Here is a 14,390-nt window from a genome sequence, read left to right as displayed (position 1 = left end):
TCATTGACTTTGCGTAGCCTAAGGCCCCGGCCATACGAGGCGGTTTAACCGCGCGAAGTTAAGCCGCGCGAAGTTAAGGGGATCGACAACACACTGAATCAAATGAGAGTGGCCACACGAGGCGAAGTTAAGCCGCATGTGCGATTGAGCCGCGCCATGTCGTCCCTCGACCGCGCGAAGTTAAGCCGCGTTGGAGGGGATGACACACGTAGTCTTATGAGAGTGGCCACACGATACGGTTCGACCGCGCGGCAGCCGCGCTTATTGGAGATATTCTTCGGACATTACCAGTGGTTTTTTAGTTTGTTTTGCGTGTTTGTTACCGGTTGTGTGGTGTATACAAGCTTATTGAACTGGTCAAAGATAATGCAGGCATACGGTAATAACCAAAAAACTCCGAACTATGGTTTCGCATGTGCTTGGAACAAAAATGGTTTTTCCGTTAGAAGGGATGGACCCAATAATTTCTGTTAATATTTGGTTTCAGATCACCACACACTACTAATGCACAAACTAACATACGTGTTTCGTCCATGACTAAAAAGAGTGAACTGAACTATGCTTTAATAGAGTACTGAAACTGGGAAAACCCAACAGGAAGCGGTTCATCCGCCCCGTGTGGCCAGGTACTTCGCGCGAAGATAAGCCGCGCGGCTTAAATTCGCCTCGTGTGGCCGGGGCCTAAGCCTTCTCTGATACAAAGCCGCGGAGAGGGAAATGTGGCAACGCCGCAACCACGTCTACTCGCCGACGCACCATATTAATTTACGGCTGGTTCGGTAGGCCGAAATTGCGACGTTGCCACATTTCCCTCTCCGCGGCCTTTTGTTGGAGTAGGCAATGTCTAGACATTGATGTAGACATCCCACCTATGGAACAGCTAGCTGTAGCATAGACTAACCAACACAAGGCAGTATGTTTTTTTCTATGGCTGTAGCTAATTTGTATGTAAATTGAATGATTCTGTCGTGCGCTGCAGAAAAATTCGACTTTCTTTTCTTTTTGGTACTGTGGAATTTGATCTGAAATTGTGATTGTAGTGTACAATGATTTATAATTCATTGCAGGTTGTTTTAGAATGGGATGTATACACTTTCAATAGTAAAAGATTTATCGAGAATTCTCAGATTTTTTGGTCAAGAATGAAATATTTAGCTATATTTCTACCGGTTCTTTCCTTTGGTAGGAGCTTATTAGCCTGTACTAGATGCTTTGTAGCAAACACTATTCTTTATACTTATGTTTGTTTTAAATCTGTCTAAAAAATGGATTCTACTTTCCAGTGTTAAAGGTGTTTTTACCCTGCCTATTCCTGTTCCGTAACAGCTCGTAATATAGCTTATACCGTAGCTTTATTTAACATAAGTTATAAGGACAAGAATGTAAATATATTTTCATTTAATTTCTTTAAAGTTTTTTTTTTTTAATTAAAGAGGTCGGCGGCCTCTTTTAACCTTGCATTTGCCCGTCCACATAGACTACAGATCTGTGCGTGGAACGTATCCAGCAAAGCAAGGGGTGAGCCGGTACAGTACAAAGGTGAACTGCACTGATAAAAGTTTGTGGCAGTGACCAGTATCTGAACCCACGACACTACGGCTGCCTTGAACCCGAAGTCCGCGACGCTACCAACTGAGCCACCGACTCACCTTTTTTTGTTTACTAAAAAGTCATGATTTTTGTCTACTATAGTCATGTTTACATACAATGCACAATTATAAGAGTTAGTAAATCAGACATACACATTACTTCTAATCCAATGCTAAAATTTAAAATTCTCAAGAATCAGAAATTAAATTGAAATTTTACCTTTGTCATCCAGCTCCTGATTTATTCAACTTGTTACGGCCGTTTCAGGTTTAGGATAGTACATTCCCGAACTTGAGCAAGTAGCTGACTCAGCTACTTGCTCAAGTTCGGGAATGTACTATCCTCAACAGGCCTGTTTTCAAAACCCCGTTTTGACAAATATGTGTGTGTTTCGTGTATATGTTTTTGTGTTTTAACGACGCCTTTTGGCTGAACAGTCCGACGATGGCACAGTGATGCTGAAACGGCCGTAACAAGTTGAATGAATCAGGAGCTGGATGAAAAAAGGTAAAATTTCAATTTAGTTATAGAACCAGCTCAGGGGCTAGAAAATATGGATTATAATCAGAAATTCACTCGACTTTTTGTCCAAGGTCAAAACCATTTATATTAAAACTTCGCCAGGAAACCATTGAACAACCAACAACCGTATAAAACAATTCGCTTTTACCAGTTGATCATCAGCACAGTTCCTAATAACAGTGGATTTAATTACACAATTCAAATTCAAACACTTGTTTAATGTTTAGTTTCAATCCCTCAACCGTTTATATTTGCTTGTACAAGTCTTAATGTAACGACCATATGAAACTATTTATTTTGTATTTGCAATTTAGCTATGAATAACATTTGAATGAAATTAGTTGATATGCTATTAACTAGTTTAATTAGATTACATTTATACTTTGTTTTCAATTTAGCGTTTGTCACACCTAATAATTTGCAATGTTACTTGTGAAAACAATGCCAAATTAGATAATATAACGTAACGTTCATGTTGTACTAATCCAGCCATCCGAAGTCTAAACAATAATGAAAATCAACGATAGTCTACAATTTCAAAATCTTTTAATTACAAATTTCTTTTATTATGGACGTGGCTTTAAATAATAAACGGTATTTTGTTGCTGTGGGGATGAAAAATTATATGAAGCAAGTATAATTTCGCTTCGTATGCAGGTTTGCTACAACCAGCAGTGTTTTTCAGCTCTAATCACTACTCTGTTTATCTAAAGACGCCTATTTGCTTTGTAAATTGGCTGATTGTCTAGTTACATTGTTAAAGATAATGACGTGTATTAGGCGTTCAATGAATTGCACTGATTTGTTTTTAAGCTTTGCTGTGGTTGTTCATGTGTTCCTTTTTTTATAATTATTGTGTATTTTGTGAATTATCTTGTTAATATTATTACTTCTTGTTAGTGTAATTGTAATTACGATCATAGTTTCTTATAATAGTATATTTCATAACAGGAGTAGAAAGTGGGTAGATACAAATTTCGACCATATTTAAAGTCCTAGAAATCTCTCACTTTTCTTCTATAACATTTAATCCAATGTTTCAGTAGAGATTCTTTGGCTAGAACATAATATCTGCCGCAATATGTTCGAGAATATTATGTAATGATCCGCGCTCACCCGTGTTTTGAACGTTACTTTTGGCTACATGACTGATAATGTTTTGTTGAAAATAGACGTTGGAATATTTTTTTAATACAGTTAGGAACATTTCAAATAGTAGGTTTTATCTATGGTTACGCCCACTACGTCCTTTATACGTACAATTGGTTTTAGGTGTTATGTACGTGCTCTAGGATTAGTAAACCCTTTACAGAACACTTCTTAAAATTCAAATTTTTCTACTCATACCTAACGTCGGAACTATGCAACTTAGTTTCGACGTCTTTCCTAACAGCTACGTCCACTACGTTAATTACGTTGACGTAACGTCGGTTTTCAGCGTGTCACACGACCGATGTGCCGTGACGTCTGTCTGTCCGTCTGTCGCTCCACGCCCCACTGATACCCATTATCACCAGCCAGTGTCCAATGTCGACCGTGGCTCGTGCTATCCACAGCGGACCAAGGGACCGTGACCAACGAGAAATTCAATAGTCTTTACTGGACCGTGCCGCCGACTAAAATGTTTGTTTGGGTAATTTTAGTGTTGAATAACAGATTGAAAATGATAGTAGATGGGGAAAGTGGAGCTACGGAATAAGATTGGTCTAGTTGACACTGTAACATGCTTATTTTGTAGATTAGTAGAATAAGTAGGCGATTCAGTATTTTTTATAGACATAAGTAAATAATTACACCTTAGAGTTTAAATTGTAATATATACTTCACAGTAATACATCCATTGTCAAAGGTGAAGTGAACACGCTTACTTTGACTGTCAGCTGGAAATATTACCTAGTATGAATAGAAATACATCATACTATACTCAGATATTTACAAAAACACAGCAAGGAAACTTCATATCACAACAACATTTAAATGATACACATCTTACACTCAATAAACTTACTATTGTATGTACATGATTACAAGCACAATAAAACAATATACTTATTGATATTTGCTTCTAGATTAAACTTAAAAGCCTTGACAGCGCAAAAATTAAGATGCTCACTTGTCACTTCATGCATATCTAACACCAAATACACTTACTACACAATTTTACTACGCGATAAAAACTAAAGACCATATAACACATGCATGACGGCATGTTCAGCCAAGCATGTGCACTGTGCAGTGCATGTAGCATGCCGGAGTTGTGGCAGGTTATAACAGTAATGAACAATATCGGAACAGAGACCCTGCCTTGTGTGCGACCGCCATATTGCAATAATAATTAAACCGCGTAAGCCGTTGTAATCAACAACATTAGTGCACTCGGATGCTCCGCCGCTTGCAACCCCAGCGTCAAGGTATACAAAAACTGTTTAGTCTTTCAGTGTTTAACGTCTTTTTAACAAGGTTAAACGTTTTTAGAAGTTAAAGACGTGTTAAGAGATGGAACTAAAAGTATAAAGGATTCTTCGGTAAATGTGTTCACTCACTTTTTAGAGTCTTACGGAGGCGCCGTCTTACGGGTTTTTCATTGTGTGTTGTGTTGTGAACATTTATATAAAGGGAATGGGGTGGATTTTTTTTAAGGTTTCGTTTGAACGTAACACACAGCAACGAGCGATGTTAACAGGCGTAAGAGAAATACGTCACAATGACGTTTATGTATAAAAACTCGTTATTCTCTTACCATAACTGTTAACCTATCCTAAATTATGTTTGAACTATGGTTGGCATGTCTTCACAATTTATTAATCCATGCTTTGGATTTCGGCAATCAACATTTCATATAAACAGTGACAAAGGAATAAAAGCTGATGATTTGAAATGTATGGATATATGTTATGTTTTAACATCATGAGACACATACCCGTCATATTTAAGCTGTATAGTATAAACAGATAAAGCAAGAGTAAAATTTAAATAGTCCGAAATTGCGTTTGATCTATTGTCTGGGTAATCGTAGATACGCTTCCATAATCTCTTGGGCCTTGTAGACACACTCTCAAATGACACAGAACAAGAACGTTATATTGGCCCATCCAAGAAAATCTCTAAAAAGTAACATCCATATAGAACCAACGACCCTATAGACCAAAAATTGGTCTTATGTGTTCGTTGCAAAGAACAGACAAGATGGTTGATTTTATGGAGCTCATAATCTAGCGTTGGCCATGTGGCCTTATGTGTTTATGCTATTTTATCTATGTTTTTATCGTCTTCAATAGTCAGTGTTTTTGTGAAGTGCCCACTCGTGGAGATTAATTATGCAACGCTTTCGTAACCTATAGTGAACTGCTAACTTTGGATAGTATGTACATCTGCGATAGATATTTCGTACAACAGATCTCAAACGTAGATTCGAATGTTCCTACAATAGGAATTACGTGCTCACTAGACTTGAGTCATTCAAAGAACAATTTTAAAGATGAGAAGATTGTTGTGAAAAAAAGTGAAATATGTAGAGTCGGCTGTCAGCGCACAATGGTCAGCTCGTTGCCAAAGTGGGTTATGTTCGATCTGTCGCGGACAATGGATTAGGACCGGGATTGAGTCATCCAGAGTTTGAGAAACAGAGAGTGACGAGGCGCCGCGGCGTGACCGGCCGACAGGACTCGGCTTTCCCACGGGATAACTTAGGTTTAGGGAGAATAATTCAAGTGTCGTGCAAACTGTGGTGGGAAAAGTTGTTTTGAAACTAGATCTTGTGCTCTAGAAGATGAGTGGATGCAATTAAATTTGGGTTACGTTTTAACTACCATCCAGTTAAATGAGTTCTCGAACCAGGCCGATCAAACTATTGTATATAAATAGGAGGTTCAATGATGATATTGTACAAAAAAACCTTGTTAAATTTAATTTCAACCGTTAAAAGTGTTTTAAAACTTTTTTCACCACTCAAATATCTGTATTGGTCTAATATATAACAACATATTACTTAAAATTTCCACGTTCGTTATGTTTTAATCTCAAGAAATAGCATCCAAACAATAAATAGGGATTTCTTATTGTAGCAAACTCAAAAGACGATCAATATACTTGCACTATTGCAGTTATTAACTTTTGCACTATTGCATTGTAAGAGAAGTATCATTTTAACCGTTCTACAAAGATAAACCTACAACCATTCCTGGGGGTTGAATATTTTATACGTGACAAATAATCGTATCCGATGTTAAACCCTGAATATTACAGGTTTAGTCTCAAATTAATCAGTGATTTCGAAACGAACAATAGATTATGTGTTGATTCAATTAATTATTGATAGGATTCGACATCGCTCTCAAACTACCCTATTATAGTATATACTCTATTACGTATATAATACAGGGTGAATAAAAAGTCAAGACCCCCCCCCCCTCTATTATTTTTCCAAGTAAATATACAGAGATGTCCTTTTGGTGGTTGAACAATCTTAGCAGAAAGTTTCATTTTATCATTTTGAAATTTTTGAGTGTCCCCCCAAAAGGGGGGATTTGGGGGGCAACTCAAATATTTTAAATGTAAGCCCCCTTCAAGGCCTCACACCTCATTTTGAAGTGTTTACAAAAACTTAAAGAATAGTGAAAACTAGAGGTCGCTATCTCTTCTCTATCCAAAATGGTATCCCGTCAAATGTTGTTGAAAATCAAGGTAAAATTGTTAATTTTGGCTGCCATTTTGGATAGAGTAGCGAGCTCTGGTTTTCACCATTCTTTAAGTTTTTGTAAACAATTCAAAATGATGTGTCACTTGAGGGGGGTTTACATTTAAAATGTTTGAGTGTCCCCCAAAAGGGGGGATTCGGGGGACAACTAAAAATGTTTCAATTGGAAACCCCTATCAAGTGACACCTCATTTTGAAGTGTTTAAAAACACTTAAAGAATGGTGAAAACCAGAGCTCGCTATCTCTCCTCTATCCAAAATGGCAGCCAATATTAACAATTTTACCATTGATTTTCCACAACATTTGACGGGCTACCATTTTGGATAGAGAAGAGATAGTGACCTCTAGTTTTCACCATTCTTTAAGTTTTTGTAAAACACTTCAAAATGAGGTGTCACTTGAAGGGGGTTTACATTTAAAATATATTTGAGTTGCCCCCCAAATCCCCCCTTTTGGGGGGACACTAAAAAATTTTAAAATGATAAAATGAAACTTCCTGCTAAGATTGCTCGACCACCAAAAGGATATCTCTTTATATTTACTTGGAAAAATATTAGGGGGGAGGGGGTCTTGACTTTTTATTCACCCTGTATAATATGTCCGTCCTACAACAATCCAATTTTGACTGCGTATTTTTCGGGGTTTGAAATTATTCCGATACTTATGATTCCACAGCAATAACATTAGGTTTTGTATTTTGCTTTGTCGACGTCCCTATAGAGTATTTTACGAGATTGCTTGTCGCAGGGCGTCGCCCCTCGCCCAGTCATTAGGGGCCGGCGACATCAGTGAATCTCACCAGTCACCAGTAGGCGTCATATGCGACCGGAAGTTCCGCCCGTGTCACGTGACAAAAGCGCGGGAAACGGCACGCGTCACGACACAAACTATCTTTTATCTCGTTATCGTTGTTACGTCACGGTAGACAGCACGAGCCGTACAAGATCCTGCTGGATTTTGTTGAATAACGTATTTCTCCTCCCATATTTTTACTCTAATAGGTCTATTAGAGTAAATTGTTGACGAGAAATGCTTGATAATTTTCTAGCAAAGAAATATAGTACCATCTTATTAAAAATTTTTTTGTAAGTATGAGAAAAATATAGATTCTATGTGACAGCAGTAGCAGTAGCACCCCCTGTCAGTAGCTACATTTTTCCACAGTTCAGTACAATGTTTTTTGTAAGTATAAGAAAAATATAGATTCTATGCGACAGCAGTAGCAGTAGCACCCCCTGTCAGTAGCTAAACTAAATTAAATTCTATTAGTTCTAAAACTTTTAACTACAACATTGGAATGGAGTGTTAATGCGTAATGAACTTTTTTACATGATAAATCAAAGCCCATATAAAAATAATCATATCTTTAGATAACACTAGTGCACTTGTTCGCGATGAATTTACAATTTACTAATCGTATCTGTTGTTCAAAAGGTAAACCCCATATCGTAAATATTTTCTTAGATTCAAAGTTAACAGCTTCATTATATTTCTGAAACACCTCTTGTTGACATTTTACGTCCTACGATTATCGTGGTTCACGAGTTTTATCGACACAACATATAATGTTTATGGAGAACCGTATACATTATCCTCAAATATTCAACCTTACTATTTCCATTATTTACCACAATAATGAGTATTCTATTGCTAATTTTTGATCGTACTACTGTATCATACAATGTCCGCGCAAGATTGCTCCGTTTGATTGTATACGCTTTTAATAAATACAGTCAATTTAGAAACAAAACTTAATTTTAACGCGTAGTTTGTTTATATGTCTTTTAATTTAGTTTAATTTATTGCAAGGAAGCCTTTTACTAAAGAGTGAATAAACACGGTGTATAAGATGTGCTGACGCGTAATAATAATTCTCAAACTACGATTTAATTTGAAACAAATCTAACTTGAACCTCAAAGTATGCTTGCCTTTAAACCCCTACTTACATTTGAATTCAATAAATCCAAAAGAAACTAACATAAAAAAATGTTACCACAATTCTTGGACGATAGTTCCTCTGCCTGTAGCTGATAAAATTTCACGGAAAACCATAAGCCACATGTTCAATGCAGCTTTAAAAATACCATTCATCACGTTACATTTTACCCACTCAGCTCTCAAAGTGAATTACCCAGCCAGGTTTGACCTAAGGACGTGTCGGTTTCCATAAGTTATGCAGGAGTTAATTAGTTGATTTGGTCGCCGTCGCCGGGTGGTGGCGCTAGTCAAAGAGACCACTGCCGCTGCGGCCACCACTACAGCCACATATTCATTAGCCCCCCAGCCCCGGCACTTTTGACTGGTTTCTGTTTAATTTAGTTATGTACTCTATAATTTTAGGTTAGTCGACCATTGTGGCTAAAGACCACTAAATTTCACATCTATACGATTTCATTCAATAGTCTAGAGATTTTTGTGTGTGAATTGCATACATTTACCCCTCGGCGCTTCAACTCGTTTTTGACTGGTTTCTGTTTAAGTTAAGACTTATTTATGTAATTTGTATTTCGTTTCCGATTGTGGTAATATAATACTTTTCATGCTACTGCTATTAATTTGTTTGTCTTGGTTCGTGTTTTGGACATTATGGTCATTATGTACAAAAGAGTTAGCATAAGTTTAGAAAGCACTTGGGGTATTATTTTTTTAGTTTATTAACTCATAGGTTCATATCTAGAATTTGTTTACATTGTTGTATATAAAAAAACATGTCCATTTTGTATTTTTTTCGATAGACAGGGTAGTTTTCATTACTTCGTGTTATCTAATAGCAGAGAAGACCTCTGATTCAACAAATGCAAATCGTATCCATTTGGTCTTTAGAATACACTGAGTACTACCATCGAGGTAGACTTCTGGAGTGATCGCACCCGTGTTGAAGCGAACCGTTTTTCGGTCCGGCCGCGAGTAGCTGTGAGCAGCCCGTGGTAGGCAAGAACGCCAGCGCTAAGATGGGCGGGATAGGGAAAATCGCGACGCGCGCCTACTTTTATTTTGTTTCCAGACGACATGATTTTTTTTAGGACAAATGAACGATTGAATTGTATTCTCTAATAGATTGTGGTTCTTTCGGAATTAATTTCATTCTTACTTTCACATCAGGTATATTTTTAAAACACGATTAACTTCAACTTTTAGTGTAATTTTCTTGTCAGTGACATGTTTTATTTTATTTTATTAAAAACAAATTGGAATATTTCCCTAACACATTTGTATAATATTTTCAAACATTTTTTGGCTTTTGAAATAAATTTGGATAGAGGGTCATAACAGTCCAATTACTGTAATAATTAGAGATTGGTCTCATGTTTATAAATTAAAATGAAATAAAAGGCAATAAGAACACTTTCAACGAATCAAAATAATTTATTATTATTAAATATAGGCTACATTATCTATTTGAACTCAAATAAGATAAAAAACATTATATACAAACATTAACACCTTAATAACATTTATGTCTAGATTTTTAGATCTTAAATCCTAAACATTTCTAAACAAAATCAGTTTGGTTAATTTTTGTCTTAACCCAAGATTAGGCAAGTTGGAAGCACTTGTAGCTTCCCTGGCTTTGTGATGGCCAATTACCTTTAAAAATAACTACCAATTGCTTTAATTAGCATTACTCGATGGTTTACTTCGTCTAAACCATTTGCTGGGTGGTTTTTAAAACTCCTTAAACTCGGGAAAAGTAGTATATTTTGAAAAAAGCTACATTAATTGCAAGTAGATTATTACTTGAGCTGGTCTCAAAACAACAATAATAAAAATAAACGAAATAAAAATTTTCCGTTTGGATTGCACAATTTTCGAGGGACAGCCGGGCGTTGTAATGGTCAAAATTTGCTATTAACGCTTATTATTTCCAATCTACTATAATTTAAATTAAGTAAATAGGAAATTGTTTCAAAAACACTTGAAATATTATTCAAGACATTAAACCTATAATTTTTTACAATATATCCGAAAACTTTGTATTTATTTTCCTGTGGAATCCGATGGTCGTCCCCTTTGCTTGCCTATTTGTACAATTAATAGCTGCACATGATGTTACCATCTTGGAACATTGGGAACATTTTAAAACTGAAAGTCCAGTGCATTAAAATATCAACAAACGATGGCAGAGATGATAAGACGCCCAACTCAAGTGTGCGCTGCTCGTAAACAAACAAAAAACATCTCGATCCTATCAATGCCTGGCAGTGCTACCACTGCATTCACGAAAAATCCCAGATTTCGGGTTGTCATTCATGAAATTTACCCGTTAAAATCTCCAAATATTCTTCTTGTTTTTAAAGTATGGCAAATAATCAATTTAATTTGAATGAACATTGGTCGTTTGTTTAGCTGAAAACAAATTTATAAATTTAATCTTAAACTTGATTGTTAATTTTACTCCTTAAGTACATGTGGAAAGGAAAGTATGTATTTTCGATAAGATCCTATACAAATACTTATTAATAAACGTTCTAGATTGTTTTCTGAAAATGCATATCGACAAAGCTACACAACCGGGACCGGGTACTCCGGGAGTGGCCGCGCGGTGGCGGCGCGGTACCGTCTCACGCTCGTTTCCAAACGATTTAATAATGACCCAATCGTTTTATCACAAATTGGTTGATTTGAAAGTTAAGATCAACTCATTGGCTACAACTTTCCCGCTAGAAGTTTGTTTGTAACCCAAAAATAAAAATTTTCCTCACTTAGTGACTTTTCCATGTCAGTCTCTGGTAAGTCTTCTATATTTTCAATTATTAAAATTCGAAATAATTATTACAATAAAAGATATTTATACTGTCAGAATCCGATGTTTATGTAGATTAAGAATATATAAGTTTTATTTGACTGGAGCTTTTCCGTCGAGCTACAACAGCGAGTAAACTGCAGCGCGCACGATACTGACATACGCCCGAATTCGTTCTTGCCTACCACCGCTTTCCAGCACGGACCGTTTTTGCCCCATTTAGCGATCACTCCAGAAGTCTACCTCGATGAGTACTACAGCATTCGTTATCTCGTTCTCTATTATTTTACTTTATGTAAACGAAATTCTTGTTTTAATCCCAAACAGTGTTTCTGCAAAATCACTTTCCACGCCCTAATGATTCCTTTTTTGTAGATATCTAAGCAGTTTCGTTGCCAGGATCCATCGGAAAACACAAGAAATAGATGGACTAAACTTTCGGACAGAATAGTAAAATATACTGCATGTTGCAATTTCTGTCACTTTCTGTCAAAATAACACATGTCGCAAATACGTATATCCATTGAACAGACTTGTCTTACAATAGATACGTAACAAGTTTGGTTTTCGTACTGTCAAGGGTGTGAATATGTAGTCAACATATGTAGTCAATATGTAGTCAACATATGTAGTCAATATGTAGTCATTATAGACTACATATTTTATGGATTTATCATTTGGAAACGATTATTTTTTTAAACCTCGAATCTGTTACACACATGGAATCCCTTTTCATTCATAAATTCCTGCAGAGAAAGCACTAAACTCTGTATTGTGGATAAACTTTACTATTTTTATCCCGCCAAAAGTATAAAATCCCCGCCCAGGGATCTCAGAGAAGCGGCGTGAGGTGCAGGTTACAAATTGGCCGAGGTGCCCCCAATTATCCCTGGGTCAGGTCAGAGAATATCGACTGTAAATGATTCTTTATCGCTCTAACAGCTGATCTGTGAACCGCAGTAATCGTTATGACTCTGTTAATTGATCGTATGTTATCGTTTTTTGTTTTTTTTAGATTTACTAAATGCTGGGCTATCTACGGTTATGTTATAGGTAGGATACATATTGTTTGACGATTGTACTGAAACTTTGCATTTGAAAATGAAATATTTGTTTAGGAAGTTTCCTTTCCTCTACTTAGCTACTGATAAATGTGTAAAACAGCAAAACAGAATTATTGTTAAAAAATATTAATTAATTTTAATTTACCTACGATTATTTTACTAGCTGAACCTTTTTTGCAATACAAATATTGACATCTTACAACATGGAAATTATAATAAAATAAATTTCCCATTGGAACGTGCAAAACAACATTTGTGTTATTGGGTATTTTCTTGATAGACAACTTATTAATTACACACTTAAAAGGGAAAATAAAATTACTGAGATTTACCTTCTCATAGTGCATTTAAAACAAAAATCAATAATCGATAGTACAGTAATTTTAATTAAATTGTAACACAGCCAGTAGGTAAAAGAAAAAAAAAACTTATTTAATAGAAAACCCTTAGGAATCGGTTAAAACCACGAATTTTAGACCGGTTAAAACTAAATAACTCAACAGGCGATTTTATAAACTACGTCAGCAAAACGTTCTTAATTGACGTTGAGAAAACTGGTGAAACAATGGTTGTTTGGTTGTAAATTTTTGCATCACACGTTCATAGCAGCATATTTATTTCTACAAACATCCTCCAATACCCGTAAAATATATTCTCACCAGCACCATTGAAAATTCCACCTACAAGTACATCACGTTTCCACAGCACGGGAGTTATTGTCTCCACATGTTCACATATCCGGTGTTTAACATAAGAATGGCAAGGAGTGGAGCATAATGGCGTGTTAATAGGCATTACCATACGGCCAATACGACAAATGTCATCCCAGATACAGTGTCGTTTTGGTTTTGTTTTCCTACGCTACTACCGCTGCGGCCGCCATGTCCTGGGCTTGTGACAAGGTATATACTGTGTTAAATCTACATTGGATAAGATAAAGGTCCATATTATTGACTCAATTCATATTGCTAGGAAACGTATTTTTATAAATCTTAAGTGTATATTGTATGGCTAGCGGTGATGGTGCACTGATGTTGAATTACGGGAAAATCTTACATGCTTTAGTTTTATGTTATGAAATCTAAATCCAGGCAATAGTTCACAAATGTTTTTATCTTAGTATAATTTGACTAACTAACAATGTTAAGTAAAAGTGTACTTTTAAATCTTAAAATATACCGATGGATAGATAAAGTGGTATAGGTAAATACCACCTGCTTATGAAAATCCCTTTAATTCCTTAAACTGCATCACATTTACAGTTTTGGCATCAAACCGTAGTGTGTACATGAATATTTGTCTATCTTGGTAATTTAAAGCTTCAAATGAATTTAAGGGATTAGCATTACGCTAATTTTAAACATTTATTACATTAAATTGAAATTTTAGTGACTCATATTCTTAGTCATACGTTATGACTTATTACTACTGATAACTGAGATCTCAATGACAATTGCTAATAGGTTTTTCAGTCTGCTACCTACCTTACTGGCAATTGTGCCAATTTTCGCATGATCCCTCATCATATGCAGAGTCAATAAGTATTTACTGTTCAATACATGCTCTTTGTCATATTAATTTATTTTTGCAACCTTCTATTTCCTCGTTTGATGCCAATTCAGAACGAATGCAATTTTGGGTCATTGTTTTGGGTTAAATCAATTTCAGTGCCATTACCTCCCATCGCCCTATCACTCTTATGCGATTTGACCATAGAAGGCACTAAATCTGATCTAGCTCGAAGCTACCAGTTATTATACTACAATACTGAC

The 14,390-nt window shown here is 36.0% G+C and overlaps 1 protein-coding gene across 9 annotated transcripts in view; it reads left to right on the top strand.

Moving 5' to 3' along the window:
• LOC128995177 (polypyrimidine tract-binding protein 2-like) overlaps window positions 1-14,390 on the top strand; it is a 533,132-nt gene that overhangs the window by 243,199 nt on the left and 275,543 nt on the right. The window lies entirely within an intron of this gene.

The sequence above is a fragment of the Macrosteles quadrilineatus genome, unplaced genomic scaffold (genome assembly GCF_028750875.1).
Source record: "Macrosteles quadrilineatus isolate MER2022 unplaced genomic scaffold, UCM_ALF_1.0 Scaffold_5__1_contigs__length_97177068, whole genome shotgun sequence".
Classification (NCBI taxonomy): domain Eukaryota; kingdom Metazoa; phylum Arthropoda; class Insecta; order Hemiptera; family Cicadellidae; genus Macrosteles; species Macrosteles quadrilineatus.
This window is presented reverse-complemented; position numbering and strand designations above follow the sequence as displayed.